The sequence below is a fragment of the Herpailurus yagouaroundi genome, unplaced genomic scaffold (genome assembly GCF_014898765.1).
Source record: "Herpailurus yagouaroundi ecotype Mexico unplaced genomic scaffold, PumYag 163, whole genome shotgun sequence".
NCBI lineage: Eukaryota > Metazoa > Chordata > Mammalia > Carnivora > Felidae > Herpailurus > Herpailurus yagouaroundi.
In genome coordinates, this window is record NW_024412404.1 from 49,199,813 (window position 1) to 49,217,525 (window position 17,713).

General features: G+C 37.7%; 1 long non-coding RNA gene across 1 annotated transcript; it reads right to left on the reverse strand.

The window, feature by feature from the left end:
- Positions 1 to 9,843: 9,843 nt before the first annotated feature.
- Positions 9,844 to 17,091, reverse strand: LOC121037552 (uncharacterized). The gene is made up of 3 exons (XR_005793828.1): positions 16,927 to 17,091; positions 16,183 to 16,266; positions 9,844 to 9,924 (listed from the first exon to the last, which is right to left on the reverse strand). It is a non-coding gene; the product is annotated as an uncharacterized LOC121037552 (long non-coding RNA).
- Between the last annotated feature and the right edge of the window lie 622 nt (positions 17,092 to 17,713).

The window sequence follows — 17,713 nt, forward strand, 5'->3', positions numbered from 1 at the left end:
ACTGCCTGGGAAGTCTGTGGAGAAGGCCAGCCTGTTTTCATAAGCCGAGCAGTAAACTCTCCCTGCTGACTCTGGGCAGCATGAGGGCCATTGAGTACAAACTTCTTTCCCTCCCTGGAACTCTGCTTATAGCACCACAGGATCTGAATGTCTTAGTTAAAAAAAAAATTCAGTTGGGGTGCCTAGGTGGCTCAGATGGTTAAGTGTCTGACTTCAGCTCAGGTCACGATCTCACGGTCCATGAGTTTGAGCCCCACGTCTGGCTCTGTGCTGATGGCTCAGAATCTGGAGCCTGCTTCGGGTTCTGTGTCTCCCTCTCTCTCTGCCCTGCTCATGCCCTCTCTCTGTCTCAAAGAAAAATGTTTAGTCTTAGCACAACATTGCCTAAAAATGCAGATTTTTGCATTGGATGACTTCAAGATGTTAGGCAATGGTAAAATATATCCTTTAAAACACACACACACACACACACACACACACACACACACACATATTTATTTTAGAAAATGGGTAGAAGAAATCCAAATTTTGACATCTGAAAAGGCTTCCATATTTTTTATAGTATCATTTCTCAACTTGCTTCTTGAAGAAATATGACAGAAACAGTTGCTTTAGAGAACACTGAAATTTTATTTAATATAGCAATGAGAGTAAATCTCTTTCCTGCAGCATTTCAGTTCTAATCAGTCTTAAGTAATAGTGAAGAGATGTTTATCAGGAGCATAATTTACTCCTCACACAAAAGAAAAAAAAAGACTAGAATAATTTACTACATTTACATCTCTAACCCAAACATGAAACAGGAGGGAAACCAATTTTCTTATCTTAGGAGATGGTGATTTATAGGAGAAAAGAGGATAATTAATCTATCTTGTAGGACATGAAAATATCCAAGAACAAATTATTGTCATTTTTAAAAAAGTACAGAAAAAGAAACAAGCACAATGCAAATACCTTTGATCTCAAAATCTTCCTTTTTTTGTGTCTTGGAAAAGTAAGATACTCCCTTCATTCCAGTCAAACATAATGAGCAGAGATTCTTGAAAGGGTTGTAGCCTCAATTTGAGTTGTAATGTTCCCTCCTGCTGGAAATGTTCTATATCAGACCCTCTTCCCACTGCACACTTTTTAAATTTAATTACTTCCTTGACACACAAAAGAAATAATGCTTCCAAAGCACAGTTCAAAAAATGTTGAGCTTATGTGGAATCTTAGCATGGGGCTAACATTTCACCCAAAGTTTCGCCATTCATCTTGAAAGTTTATTTCTCTGAAGAAGATGTTCGCTTCCCTCCTCTCCCCAATGCCCATATGAAATGGGAAGTTCACATCCTAAAATTCATTAGTTCTGGAAATTTCCTAAATCTAATTGTGGCCCTGAGTGCTTTCCGCAGTTGCTGGTTTTTGATAAATGCATCATCCACATACAGGGAGTCCCCAGTTAGAAACAGGATGTATTCCAGAAGTTCATGTGTCAAGATTGGCTCTCAGTTCATTCATCCTCATGGGTAAACTATTGAAACAGTGGTTGGTGGATTCTCAGGTTCAGAGTGTATTCCAGCCACATTAAAGGTTTTGTCTTTTTTGCAGGTTTTGAAAGAAAAAAATCTTTCTGAGATCTTTGTTAAGAGTAAACCTGCTGGGAATGCAAAATAGTGCAGCTGCTTTGGAAAAGAGTCTGGCAATTCCTCAAATCATTTAACGTAGAGTGACCACTTGACCTAGCACTTTTACTCTTAGATATACACCCAGGAGAAATGAGAGCCTATGTTCCCACAGAAATTTGCACACAAATGTTTACAGAAGAATCATTCATAAGAGCCAAAGGAAGAAACAACCCAAATATCTATCAAACAGTGAATGGATAAACAAATGTGGAATATCCAGACACTGGAATATTAGTCAGCAATAAAGAGGAATGATGTGCTAACACAGGCTACAACAAGGAAGAACCTCCAAAACATCATACTAAGTGAAAGCGGCCAGTTACAAAAGTCCATATATGATGTGATTCCGTCTGTCTGGAAGTCTAGAATTGAGAAGTCTATAGAGTCAGAAAGATTAGTTGTTGTGTAGAGTTGGGGTGGTTTACGGGGCCTGGGAGAGGTATCTAAAGAGTGCACGGTTTCCTTTTGAGGTGATGAAAATGTTCTAAAGTCAACTGTGGTGACCGCTGCACACATCTGTGAATATCTTAAAGACCATCACATTGTACACTTGAAATAGGTGAATTGTATAGTAGGCAGATTTTGGCTCAATAAAGCTGTTCTTTAAAATAGATTGCACCTGCTTACTCTCTCAACCTCAGCACAGACTGGTCAGCAAGGTCCATTTACAACCTCTTACCTAACCTAGATTTGTAACACAAAATCTTATTCTGCACATTAATGTTGTATTGTATCTCAAGCCCTTGCTAGTTGGTCAAGTTCATTCACAACCTGGGCAAAAAATCAGTTAAAGTTATTATAGGCCCTGTGTTTGCTATACAAAGGAAGTAACCTCCTAAAGGAAATTCAACTTGGGTTATCATTTTTCATTTTACTGATGACATTCTCTACATAGTCTGTATAATTCCTGCATGTGTGTGTATGTGTGTGTGTATACAGGTTGGAAGAAATCAATAATTTTTTTTTAGTTTTGGCAGGGGGTGAGGGTAATGGTGGATTTGGTCTTGTTCTTTGCTATACCTCCTCCGATCCAGAAAATGCTCAGGAAATATGAGTTGACTGCATCTTCTGAAGGGAGTTGAACAAAGAAAATGGTTACAAGATATCATCACAGGTGATTTTCAAATTCAGTCTATCAGTAAAGATATATAAATATCTTTATGTATATACATATATACATATATATGCACACATCCTTATATATACATATACATATATAATATATATATATTTCATGTATGTACATATACCTGCTATATACATCATGCCCCCCAACCCACACCCATTACAGGTCTGAACTTATGATAAACTTGGAATTTGTAACAGTTAAGAAACACTTTAATCCTGATGTGCTAAAATTTAGATAAGCTTTACGTATTAATCTTATGTATTTATACCGTCCAGCTGAGTAAAGATTGAAGGATGGAGCCATTTGATGCTAAGAATAGTTAGGTAACTGAGAAATGAGCCCTAGGGAACCTTCAGGCTCCTTTCTTGATAGGAATTCTCACATTTGCCATTTAAATAGGGAGGAAATTAAAAGTTAAGAAGTCTTAGTCCTATGTGGAAGGAACGAGGACCAGAGTGAGACAAAGGTTTGCTCTTACCTAAGGAGCTAGGAGAAGTCAAATGAAAAAACACGTTGCTCTCTCCTCCACAGACTTGAAGGGCAAGAAACAATAAGAGTAATGCTCTGTAGGTAGCTTTTCCTTTTCCTTTTCTTTTTCTTCTTTCTTTCTTTCTTTTGTCTTTAAATTTTTTTTTTTTTACTTATTTTGATAGACAGCAAGTAGGGGAGGGGCAGAGAGAAAGGGGAGAGAGTGAATCGCAAGCATGCTCTGCAGATGGTCCTATCAGGGCTCAAACTCACAAACTGCTAGATCGTGATCTGAGCCAAAGTCAGGCACTTAACTGTCTGAGCATCCCAGGTGTTCCCCCCTTTTTCTTTTGGCACAACTGATGTAGTCTTAGAATGGGTGTGTGCTTGCAAAGTTTTTATGGTCTAAGAGCATTTTATTTCTTGACTGACCCTATAATATCAGAAATGCTTTAAAGAAAGCAATATAGCCAACAGGGGGATAAGGAGCTTAAAACCATTAGGTGTCAATGACCTTTAATATTTATATATAGAGCTTACATTACTTGAATCAAAAGCTCAACCGGCCTTGTTCTAAGCACTTCACATAATTATTTCACTATATTCTGATAGCAGACTGTATGGTAGGTACCATTGTTACCTGCTTTACAGATGAGAAAATTAAGAGACTTGTCCAAGCTTATAAGTGGAAGAAGTCAGAGCGTAACCCAAATCTGACTTTAAATTACACAATGGAATACTACGTGGCAATGAGAAAGAATGAAATATGGCCTTTTGTAGCAACATGTATGGAAGTGGAGAGTATTCTGCTAAGTGAAATAAGTCATACAGAGAAGGACAGATTCCATATGTTTTCATTCCTATGTGGATCCTGAGAAACTTAACAGAAAACCATGGGGGAGGGGAAGAAAAAAAATGGTTAGAGAGGGAGGGAGCCAAAACATAAGAGACTCTTAAAAACTGAGAATAAACTGAGGGTTGGTGGGGGGTGGGAGGGAGGGGTGGTTGGGTGATGGGAATTGAGAGCACCTGTTGGGATGAACACTGGGTGTTGTATGGAAACCAATTTGACAATAAATTTCATAACAAATAAATAAATAAATTGCATCATCTTAAAAGATAACCACTTTATTCTGCTTCTTTAAAATCCCTGAATAGTGTAAATCACCCCTGTTATACTGCCAATTTAAATTTATATAAAATATTAGAATTAATAAATAAATTCAGCAAGATCCTAGGTATAAAAATAACTATAACTTCTATATAATAACAACAAAATATAAAATTAAATATTTATATCATCAGAAATAGGAATAAATTTAATGAAAAATGTGAGATTCTTATATTAATTTTTTAAATATTGAGAGAATTAAAGAAAATCTAACTAGAGAAATTTATAATCATAAATGAGATTTGCTATTTAAATATCAGTTTCACTCAAAGTTATCTATATATTCAATACAATAATAATCAGAACCCAGATCATTTATTTATTTTATTTTATTTTTCTTGTTAATTTATTTTTTATTTTTTAAACATTTTAAATTTTATTTAAATCCAAGTTAGTTAATATATACTGTAATAATGATTGCAGGAGCAGAATTTAGTGATTCATCACTTACATATAACACTCAGGGCTCATCCCAACAACTGCCCTCCTTAATACTCATCACCTGTTTAGCCCATCCACCCACCCAACACCCTCCAGCAATCCTCAGTTTCTTCTCTGTATTGAAGAGTCTCTTATGGTTTGCCCCCCTCTGTTTTTATCTTATTTTTTTCTTCCATTCCCATATGCTCATCTGTTTTATTTCTTAAAGTCCACATATAATATATTTATTTTTTCTCTGGCTGCCTTATTTCACTTAGCATAATACACTCTAGTTGCATCCACACTGTTGTAAATGATAAGTTTTCATTCTTTTTGATTGCCCAGTAATATTCCATTGTGTATATATATCACATCTTCATTGACCATTTGCCAATCGATAGACATTTGGGCTCATTCCATAATTTGACTATTGTTGATAGTGCTGCTATAACTATTGGGGTACATGTGCCCCTTCGAATCAGCATTTTTGCATCATTTGGATAAATAACCTAGTAGTACAATTGCTGGGTCATAGAGTAGTTCTGTTTTTAATTTTTTGAGGAAGCTCCATACTGTTTTCCAGAGTGGCTGCACCCAGTGTCCATTCCCACCAGTGGTGCAAAAATGCTCCTCTTTCTCTGCGTCTTCACCAACATCTGTTGTTTCCTGAGTTGTTAATGTTAGCCATTCTGACGGGTGTAAGGTGGTATCTCATTGTGGTTTTGACTTGTATTTCCCTGATGATGAGTGATGTTGAGCGTTTTTTCATGTGTCTGTTAGCCATCTGGATGTCTTGTTTGGAAAAGTGTCTGTTCATGCCTTTTGCTCTTTTCTTCGCTGGATTATTTGTTTTGTGGGTATTGAGTTTGATAAGTTCTTTATAGATTATGGATATTAACCATTTTTCTGATATGTCATTTGCAAATATCTTCTCCCATTCCATCAGTTGCCTTTAAATTTTTTGATTGTTTCCTTCACTGTGCAGGAGCTTTTTATCTTGATGAGATCCCAATAGTTCATTTTTGCTTTTGTTCCCTTGCCTCCAGAGGGGCATGGAGACTGCATGTCTTCTGCATGTCCACTTTTCCCAACACCATTTGCTGAAGAGACTTTTTTTCCACCAGATAGTCTTTCCTGATTTGTCAAAGATTAGTTGGCCATATGTTTGTGGGTCCATTTCTGGGTTCTCTTTCTGTTCCATTGATCTATGTGTCTGTTTTTGTGCCAGTACCATACTGTCTTGATGATTACAGCTTTGTAATTAATACAGCTTGAAGTCTGGAATTGTCATGCCTCCAGCTTTGGTTTTCTTTTTTAACATTACTTTGGCTATTTGGGGTCTTTTCTGGTTCCTTACAAATTTTAGAATTGTTTGTTCTGGCTCTCTGAAGAATACTGGTGTTATTTTGATAGGGATTGCATTGAATATGTAGATTGCTTTGGAGAAAATTTACATTTTAAAAATATTTGTTCTTCCAATCTATGAGCATGGAATATTTTCCATATCTTTGTGTCTTCTTCAATTTCTTTCATAACTTTCTATAGTTTCAGCGTATAGATCTTTTACCTTTTTGGTTAGGTTTACTCCCAAGTATTTTATGGTTTTTGGTGCAATTGTAAATGGGATTGATTCCTTGATTTCTCTTTCTGCTTCATTATTGGTGTATAGAAATGCCACTGATTTTTGTACAATTGATTTTGTATCCTGCGACTTTGCTGAATTCATGTATCAGTTTTAGTAGCCTTTTGGTGGAGTCTTTCTGGTTTTACATGTAGAGTATCATCTCATCTGCGAAAAGTGAAAGTTTGACTTATTCCTTGTCAATTTGGATGCCTTTTATTTCATTTCATTTCATTTCATTTCGTTTTTCATTTTGTTTGGATGCCATTTATTTCATTTCATTTCATAGCCTATCTCTGAGGCTAGGACTTCCAACACTATGTTAAACAACAGTGGTGAGAGTGAACATCCTGTCATGTTCCTGACCTTACGGGAAAAGTTCTCAGTTTTTCCCCATTGAGGACGATATTAGCTGTGGGTCTTTCTTTTTTTTTTTTTTTAATTTTTTTTTTAACGTTTATTTATTTTTGATACAGAGAGAGACAGAGCATGAACGGGGGAGGGTCAGAGAGAGATGGAGACACAGAATCTGAAACAGGCTCCAGGCTCCGAGCTGTCAGCACAGAGCCCGACGTGGGGCTCGAACTCATGGACTGTGAGATCGTGACTTGAGCTGAAGTCGGCTGCTCAACCGACTGAGCCACCCAGGCGCCCCTGGGGGGTCTTTCATATATGGCCTTTATGAACTTGAGGTATGTTGCTTCTATTCCTACTTTCTTGAGGGTTTTTATCAAGAAAGGATGCATATTTTGTCAAATGCTTTTTCTGCACTTGTTGAGAGGATTGTGTGGTTCTTATCCTTTGTTTTATTAATGTGATGTATCACGTTGATTGATTTGTGGATATTGAACCAGACCTGCAGCCCAGGAACAAATCCCACTTGGTTGTGGTGGATAATTCTTTTAATGTATTGTTGTATTTGGTTTGCTAGTATCTTGTCGAGAATTTTTGCATCCATGTTCATCAGGGAAATTGGTCCATGGTTCTTTTTAGTGGGGTCTTTGCCTGGTTTTGGAATCAAGGTAATGCTGGCCTCATAGAATGAGTTGGAGGCCAGATTGTTTTTTTAAATGGAAATTGATAAGCTGATTCTAGAATTTATGAGGAAATTACAGGGTTAAAAAATATCTTGTTGCTCACAAAGAACAACAAAGGTATAAGACGTACGTTGTCAGAAATCACATTTACTATAAAGCTACAGTAATTAATGCAGAATACCACTGGCGTAGATTTAGACAAATAGAGCAATGGACTGGAATAAGAATATAGGAACAGACTGATTTGTGACAAAGGTGAAACTTTAGTGTAATGGGGAAAGAACGGTCTTTTCAATTAATAGGTCAACTGGAAATACATGTAGAAAAAATGAATCTGACCTTTATCTGATACAATACATAAAAATCAATCCCAGATAGATTGAAAGTGTAAACATGAGAGAATATAATGTGATCTGGCGTTAGTCAAAGAATTTTTAATTTGGACATAAGGCCACTAACCATCAAGCAAAAGGAAAAAAATATTGATCATATTACATTAAAATTAAGAAATTCTGTTGATCAAAAGACACCAATGAAAACATAAAAAGGCAAGTGAGAGAGTGAAAGAAGATATTTACAATGAATCTTTCTGACAAAGGAGACTATATCAGGAGCTCCCACAAGTCAACTAGGAAAATTTAGCTAACCCAGTGGTGTGGGGCATAATGGGTCAAAGATACATCTAGACACTTCAGAGAGGACTAATACACATATGAAAAGGTGTTCCACTTCTTCCGTCATCAGAGAAATGCAAATTAACATTATGATGCAATACCACAGCATCCCTACTGAAATAGCACATACATGGAGCAAGTGGTCTACCTCCCACCAGCAGCGTGAGACACGTGTAGCCATTCCATAGCCATGCTAACATTTGTCTTTGGGAGACTGGTTGGCGGTCAGTAGTTACTAAAGCTGAACCCTAGGACCCATCAGTTTCATTTCAAGGTACACACTACCTGAAACTTGTACCCATGCCCATAGCAAACTATTGCTACATGCAACAGCATGAATGAAATTCACAAACATCATAATGAGAGAAAGATTGCGGCTACAAAAGAGTACATACTGCATGACTCTGTTTACAGGAACTTCGCAAACAGAAAACAAAAATCGCTGACGACAGAAGTCTGGATAAAGAGTGGAGGTCAGTGACCTGGAGGGACCTGAGGGGAAATTCAGGTCCCTGGTTTTATCTAGGTGCTGGTTGCATGGATGTGCACACTTTATGAAATTCATTGGAGTATCCATTTATGATTTGTGCTCTTTTCAGTATGTCTGTTATACTCCATCAAAAAGGCAATAAAAAAAGTAACATATGACCCCATGGATAAACTTCTGTTTGCCTCAGAAAAATGAAGAGTCTTGAGGGGCAGATATTGCAAACAACATTGTATCTCCATCTAGGGTCTTGTTTCGTGGTAAGTAAGATTAGTGAATGAGTTGGGTGAAAACCACTACCTGGAGTGATATGGAAGGTGGTGCACTGTGTTTCCTTTAAGTGCAACATGACCTCATTAGTCCCAATTCATTTGTGCCATGTCTATGAGGATAGTGATTGCCATGGTGAGGATCAAAACTCACAAACTGAGAAGACTGGTTCCCTGTTAGCAAGATACATCTGCACATTTTCCCTTTGTTATCAGCCCATCTTTTGAGGAGTTTCAATCCCGTTCACTGATTTCCTGAACTACCACAGAATTCTTTCCATCAAGAAAAAGAAATACATATAGGTAATATATAAAGAGACAGATAGAAAATACTTGGAAAAATTTTAGATGTTCCCTGGTCTTTTTCTCCTCTGGTTATCCATTTTCAAAATGGGTGACAGAAGAGAGAGAGAGAGAGAAAAAAGACAATGTATCCAAATCGATTGAGCTAATTGGTGATAGAACTCAGATGAAAACCCAATTCTTGTGATTGCCACTCTGTGCTCTCCCTACTGAATTGAGCCGCTCCATTATCTCATAACAGCCATTGTTTAATTGCTGTGCTTTGTTGTGCACTCCCTATTAAAATATTGCTTGTCACCCTGCAACATTGCAGTTTTCTTCAGGATGGGGATTATGTCTTACCTGACCAGGGACTGACACACAATACACTTTTCCATCATCACTGCTAGCTGACTCAATCAGGCAAATCAATTACTCCACACATTATTCAGATTACATTTTTTCAGACCATGTAAGGAAGAAATAATGGTAGCATGAAATAAAATAGAACAGTCTCTGGGAGGAGAGTTTATGCCAGCATAGGCAGTCATGGTCAGGTTAACAGACTTTAAATTCCCTAAGTCTCCCTTTATCCCTGAACAAATGTAGTCTACTCGCCATGGATGAAGAACTCCACATTGAAGAACTCAATCCAAGGAACTTAGGCTGGCTCCTACTCAGTCCCTCATTTACTTGGAGCTGAAAATCAAGGGAGAGAAATGATATTTTCACTTTATTTAAACTCACATTCATTTCCCATCAAATTTCCCACATTTGCCCCTTAAATGGGTGCACTTTATTTTTTTGGCTCATTATTTATTATCATTTCATTTAGTTAGAAATGGAAACTTCAAGAGGTTTGATTAAGAGATTAAATTACTGGACTTTTGAGAAGTAAAAATAATCTAGGTATGGGTTGCATTAGGTTTCAAAATATTTGGGGTTTTGATCAAATCTCTAAACACACTATTGCCAAATATTCTCCCCTTCTTTTCAAATGTTAAACACATGTATGTTTTCAGGGAAATTCAACACAAAGTTTTCAGAATGACTGTTAAAGATATGAAAGCTTTCTAAAGTGCCTTTTCCCTGAAAAGTAAAACAAACTTTTCCTAAAATAAAATTAGAGAATTAAGAAAGTCTGATCCTAAAAAATGCAATCATTTAATTTCATGTTCTAAGCAACCTCTTAAAAGCTACAGATATCAATTCAGTCAAATACCTTCAACATTTACCAAGAAAAGTTTTTCAAGAAACTGTAAGTTGATCACTTACAAGGTGCTGTGCATTTTATATCTGGTGCTTTATTTATTTTTGAGGACAGCTCTTAGTTGAAGGAATTATTAGTACTTTAAAAAATTGTTATTTAAATTCTAGTTAGTCAACATACAGACCAACATTGGTTTCAGAAGTAGAATTCAGTGATTCATCACTTATACACGATACCCAGTGCTCATCATAATATTTCCCCCATCCCATATGTTCATTTGTTTTGTTTCTTAAATTCCACATATGAGTGAAACCATATGGTGTTTGTCTTTCTCTGACTGACTTATTTTTCTTAGCATGACACACTCTAACTCCATCCATGTCATTGCAAATGACAATATTTCATTCTTTTTGATGACTGAATTATATTCCGTTATATATAATGTATATATTATTATATATACCTATATTATATGTATATTATGAATATATTATTATCCATTATGTATCATATATATGGACTTTTGAGAACTAAAACTAATCTAGGTATGGGTGTGTGTGTGTATGTATATATATATATATATATATATATACATACACACACACACACCCATAAAGAAGATGTGGTGTATATATATATATATATATATATATACACACACCACATCTTCTTTATCCATTCGTCATTCATCAGTCAATGCAAATTTAGGCTCTCTCCATAGTTTGGCTATTGGTGATAATGCTGCTATAAACATCGGGGTGCATGTACCCCTTCAAATCTGTATTTTTGTATCCTTTGTGCAAATATATAGCAGTGTAACAGCTGGGTCATAAGGTAGTTCTATTTTTAACTTCTTGAGGAACATCCATACTGTTTTCCAGAGTGGCCAAACCAGGAATTATTAGTTCTTGAGAGGTTGAGGCAGTTAGTCAATCAAAGAAAGAAAATGGCAGAGCTGAGATTTCACACTAAGTCTGCTTGATTGTAAAGACTGTGAGCTTTAAAAATAATGATCATGGAGTGTTTTCAAGCTGGCTTAAGGTAAGAGATACAAAAAATAGCATGAAAATATAAACTTTCATTACTCTATCTTAGGCTGTGAAGAAAAAAAGAAAAAAAGAAGAAAAAGAAAACACCATTAAGTAAAATCTTCAAAGACATTTTAGGTCATGGAAGTTTTTAGCTTTCAGCATACCTGCCAGGACCACCTAATGTTATCTAGAAAATATTCTCTGGGAGCTAAAAATTAATTGGCAAAGTTAAAGAAATGAACAGAAATTACTATAGCAATCAGCACTATCTTTCATCGTGGCACAAAGTCATCTTTTCAGTACTTAAAAATTTTTTTTAATGTTTTTATTTATTTTTGAGAGAGAGAGAGAGAGAGAGAGAAACAGAGCATGAGTAGGGTAGGGGCAGAGAGAGAGAGGGAGACACAGAATCTGAAGCAGGCTCCAGGCTCTGAGCAGTCAGCACAGAGCCTGACGTGGAGCTAGAACTCGTGAATCGCAAGATCATGACCTGAGCTGAAGTCAGACGCTTAACCAACTGAGCCACCCAGGCGCCCCATCTTTTCAGTACTTAATGGAAAAGAATGCCAGGAGGAGAAGAAATGCTCATGGACTAAAAATGACTCTCAAGAAATGAAGTAGATCGAAGATAATGTGTGAGAGCAAGTGGAGTCCTGATGAGTCATAATATTTTGTTTCAACTCAACTGAACATGCATTTATTGACAACCATAGAAACATTTGAAAACTCATCCAAAAATGTCATGGAGTGTCCATTTGAATCTGAAAACTACTAAGAAAGGCAGTAATGGCTAGAACCACGCAACTAATTTTTGAGGAGATGAAGACATCTGTGATTACTTCAGGGTCATGGTGACAGGTCCCGGACAGAAGTTACTATCATCTCCTCTACCTTTGAGATAGAAAAACAGTCTCCACAAAAGCAAAGGTCCACCTAAGTTCATGTGATCCATCAGAAAATAGGGCTACCCATTAGTCACCTCCCTCCCATTCCAAAGCTTGGTTGGACAGATCATACAAATGACACAGACAGACATAATCATACAACAGATCATTTACAGTGCTAGCCAGTAGTCATCATTATGTTTCAGCACCATGGCTACTCCCGAGAATTATGGGGCTAAGGATCCAACCCATTGCCTCCCAGTTTAAACAAAATGAACATATGGCAGCATCTCAACCACACTTCCAAGGGAAGAGTCTGCATGGGGAAAGAAGAATGCAGTGGTCCTGAGAGGGGTTGCATTGAATAATCGGGGAATTCCAGAGAAATCTAGTAACTAGTCACAGTTTTCTTATATGTATGATTGCATGACAAGTTCTTATATTGGCCAATAATTTTCTAGGGAGCAGGAAAGAAGTACAGTACCAGATAAACCAACCGAGCAGGTTTCCATTTCTATGCCGGCTCTTTGGGGGTGTTAGGAAACAAGCAGTGCATTGCAGAGATTCTATATTCCAGACACAGGAGGTGTATGGGATAATCAGAGTAATGCCTTCTCATTAAAAGAACGAATGTTACCTACGGTCACATGGGGATTTTTCATCCTGTCTTCAGTCAGTCACATTTTATATATAAAATGATAGTAGATATGATAACAACAGCTATTGTTCATTGAGCAGTTATTGTATGCCAAATATTATCATAAAAAACAGTGGAAATAGTGGCGAACATCTTACAGATAGCTGTGAAAGTAGCTTGTTCAATGTCAAACATTAAATGTAGAATGGGGACTTGGACCCAGATCAATCTGGCCAAAACTTCATTGAACTTAGAACCATATTATCCTATCTTCCACAAAATGCAGTCTCCACCATTCTTCTCTGATGTGTGTTTACTTAAAAAATTGTGATGCTCTATATATGCTCCCCTGTGATTCTGGGTAAGGATTGGTTTTAAAGGGGTGAGTTGTTTCCCTTTTCTGTCTTGAACCATAAAATTCAGCAGTTGGACTTAGGATATCTCAAAGACATGAAACCATTTGGAAAGTAGAGATCAGTCATTAATTAAAGCAGTTTACTGGGCAAGGCTCCAACAGGAGTGAGAAACTGGGTGCAAGCCTGTTGCTTTTAAATGACCATAACGTTTATTTGGCTGCAGAGATACTCCTGGAACAATTAATCAATTCCCCTATCCTTTTCTATTCAAACTTTGAGCAAACCTTACTTTATCTAAACTAATTGCCTTGCAAGGCCATGATACATCAGGATAGCAAAATCACTTCTCGAACAAAGTAAAGTCTAAGGCTTTCCTTCAGATGTTCCTGAAGATGGATGAAAAGAACCTGGGACATAATTTTACTTCTGACCAGCCACAAAATGCTCAGCCAAATAAATTACCAAGAAAAGTCAGACAAAAGCCGGAATGTCAAGGGTATGATTATTTCTCATCTCTTCCATTACCTTCAATTTGTTCTCTTGCTGGGTAGCAGCAAACTTGCCAGAGCAAGAATGGCTTTAGCAGCAGAAATATATTGAGTCGAAATGACCGAGCTGGTCACACAGGCATGCAAAGAGAACAAAACACCAACAGCAAACCACAGTGTAATGGCCTTCCCGCTTAACTGACATCGAGTGGTGAGCAGAGAGATGCTGTTTCAGCTAATGTGGTGGCCAGTGAAGGAATAAATTTCCCTTTTCAGACTTAAGTGTCTCTTCTGTGGAGGTTACTAAAAAACAAACAAACAAAAACAACAAAAACACCAACCACCCAGGGTTGGAGACTCTAAACAAACACTCCACCCTCCCATCAGCAGAGTAAAAACAACACAGCTTTAGGCCCTAGCTGAAATCAGAAGTCACTCCTTTCTCTGTCTTGGGCCTGATTTTGGTTTTTAAGATGAGCAATGAAGGAAAACATTAGAATGAGAGGCTAAGAATGGCCCCTGCTCTGTGACCTAAATTAGCACTGACTGGTTTTAGGTCTCATAAGATTTTCTTTTCTTTTACTCAAGTCTCAACACATATAGACTTTCTATCTGTTCTGGAAGACTCCAGAACAAAAGGTTTGGCTTTCCTTTCAGTGACAACTCAGAGGTAGGGGAGTATCTAGCTCCCTTTCATCATTGTCCATTGGGTAAAAATGATTGGTGGTGACAAGATCCTATCCTCATTTTTCTCATCTGAGTAGAGTCCAGTGGGTACGTCTTCTCTGCTCTTTGGAGGTAATTTTGAAAAGCAAGGGAGCATGATTGTGTACAGAGTTTTTTATGGGAATGTAGTAGGCATTCCATGTTCTATTTGTCACCATGTGTGAAATGTATATTTCTAAGAAAATGCCACATGTATTTCAATGCAACTGGCTTAATGATCCTGTCAAAAAAAAAAATCATTTGGGGGCACCCTGAGTGGCTCAGTCAGTTGAGTGTCCAACTTTAGCTCAGGTTGTGATCTCATAGTTTGTGGGTTTGAGTCTGGCATTGTGCTCTGTGCTGACAGCTCAGAGCCTGGAGCCGGCTTCGGATTCTGTGTGTGTGTGTGTGTCTCTCTCTCTGCCTCTCCCCTGCTCATGCTCTGTCTCTCTCTCTCTCAAAAATAAACATTAAAAAAATGAAAAAAATAACTTGTTATGTAATGAGTGTTAGGACATTCTGGGTTTATAAAAGGGATTTTGATCAATAGTCTCCCCCAGAACACCAACCCTGAAGGAGGCAATTTAGAATGCTGGGTTCAAATCTCTGCTCAGCCTTTCATTAATTGGACAGTTGTTGGACCTCACTAAATCTAAGTGTTCATAGCTGTGATGTGAGAATTATAGGCCTATAGCATTTCATACCAGGGATGAATTCCAGAATATTTCTCACATTTCAAAATTTGCATGATTCAGAACTAATTTTCCCACAGGGATGCATGTAAAGGGCATTATTTCAGATTTTGGGCATATAGTCATTCTTCCTTTCTATTTCAAATTTGCATAACAGAAAACATCATTGCAACGATAACAGTACCCTGACTTTCTGGCATTCTTTTGAGGAATCAGTGAGATAATCCATACATATAAATATGTCACACCTGGCACAATTGTTACTAATTATATTGTTATTAGCACCTACTCCTACTGTACTTCTATTATTAGTACTAGTACTCTGAACCTATGTCTCATCATCTCAAGGACAACTGTCAAATTCCTCTTTAGTACAACTCTATCATTGAAAAAACCCCTATTTATTTATTTATTTAAAAAATTTAAAAACATATTTCTTTTTGAGAGAGACAGAGCACGCATGGGGGAGGGGCAGAGAGAGGGGGAGACACAGAATCGAAGCAGGCTCCAGGCTCTGAGCTGTCAGCATGGACAGCTCGAACCCACGAACCCATGACCTGAGCTGAAGTTGGTCACTTAACTGAGCCACCCAGGCGCCCCTGAAAAAATCTAATTACTTGAAAAGAAATGGTCCCTTCAGAATTGCTTTGACTGAATTATGCTTGAGAAGGAGCATAATTGTATGAGAAGTTTTTATGCAGAGTTAGCACTGTGAAATGGGCCACTGCTCTCTGTGCTGTTTGCTTGTGAGTCTGGTCATCACATCTTACAAGAAAAATTCCTGGCTGATCTGGTTACCAGGAATGGTGAAGACTATGGGGATTGCTTTAAAATCATGATCAGTGTGAACAGAATAATGGACAAATCTTCCTTCTTAGACTTCCAAAGAGCCACAGCTAGATCAATAGCTTGCCTAGGACATTTGTGTATCATCAAAACACTTTTTTCTCTTACCTTCATTTTTCTTCTTTTGCACAATCTTTAATTCATACTACTTTGCATGTGGAAGGAACCCTTGTAAGCTCTTTGCAATCCTTTCTGGAGAAAAAGTAGGGTAGGAATGAATGAATGAATGAATGAATGAATGAATTCCCTTAAGAGAAAATATGAGGAGCACATAGAACACCTTTCAAGCCCATGCTTGCTGATCATAAATCTTCATCTAAGATTCTGTAGAAATTATTAAGTTGAACTTCACCATCTCCTGCCACGAACATTTGTCTATCTTTTCTGCAGGCCCAGTTTATCTGTTTTTATTTGGGAAACATCCCCTTCCAAAGACAGGCCCTGAGGTTTTGGTGGAAAAGATACCACTCCTGGCTCCTGGGCAGTTGGCCCGGTGTAGGAGCCCTTCACTCATCTCTGGCCTCGATTACTGGTTCACAAATGAGTTTATAACCTCAGCTGGGACTTGGGTATAGTTCTTGGGAAGAAGTCCTCTTTCTGCTAGGGTTGCTAAACTGGCATGGCGCAAGGTTGGCACATCTAGGGAAGACCACATGGCAAAAGCACCTGAGGACAGAGTTGAGAGGAGGGAGAATGCCTGAGTTTGGATGACACTGTTTACACTCCTGAATCCACCTGAAAGGCAAGCCTGCTTGCTGAGGGACTTTTCTGTTGTCTAGCAACGAATCCCCTTTTTCATTTAAGTCCATTTGAATTATTTGCTACAGATAAGAGTTTGGACTATCATCCCACCTCAAGTCCTAATATTTCCGTTGATTTTTTTCTTGCTGAATATAAAGTGAAATATTAAGTTAAAGGAAAACTGAGAAGTCAAAGTTGTTAAGAGTCTCTATCAATCTCCTGCAGAACATCCTCAACATTCCTCATCACTGTTTCAGCCTGACCATTTCCTTGCGGTTAGCGAACTGTAATTGAGAAAGTTTACATCAGATTTGGGTTATCAAATTCTGGAACTTAAATGGAAACGTACAGGCAGAAAAAATACTGTCTTCAAATCAACATGCTGCAAACAGCTCGTAAAGAGCTATGATGGTTGCTTCAGAGTTTGAGAAGAGAGGAAGAATCTTTTGTGTGTATGTAACATGTTTTCCATGAAGAAATCACTCTACACACAGGGCTTACATGCTTCCCAGTAACACCAATTACATGATCATTACAATATTGTTAAATGACCAGTAGCCTCAGATTTAGTCTTCATAGAAGATATTTTGAGACATATATATGGCAATTTCTGTGTCCACTAACTTTATGTAGAATCTTCTATGACTGCTACTGAAATACTACAGTGTCCTGAGCCGACCTTTCATTCTCTTTCCATGCTGTAACCAGTCAGTTTTTCAAAATACACATCTGATCATGTCTTTCCCTAGGGTCAAGGTCTCAATATGGTAGGTGAGGCTACATGCAATCTGGCCCCCACCTACTCCTCAGTCGCACCTAGTATGGTCTCCTCTCTGTCTGGCTCCAGGCTCCTTGATCTTCAGTTCTCCCGTGTGTCACACTCTCTACCTCTGCAGGG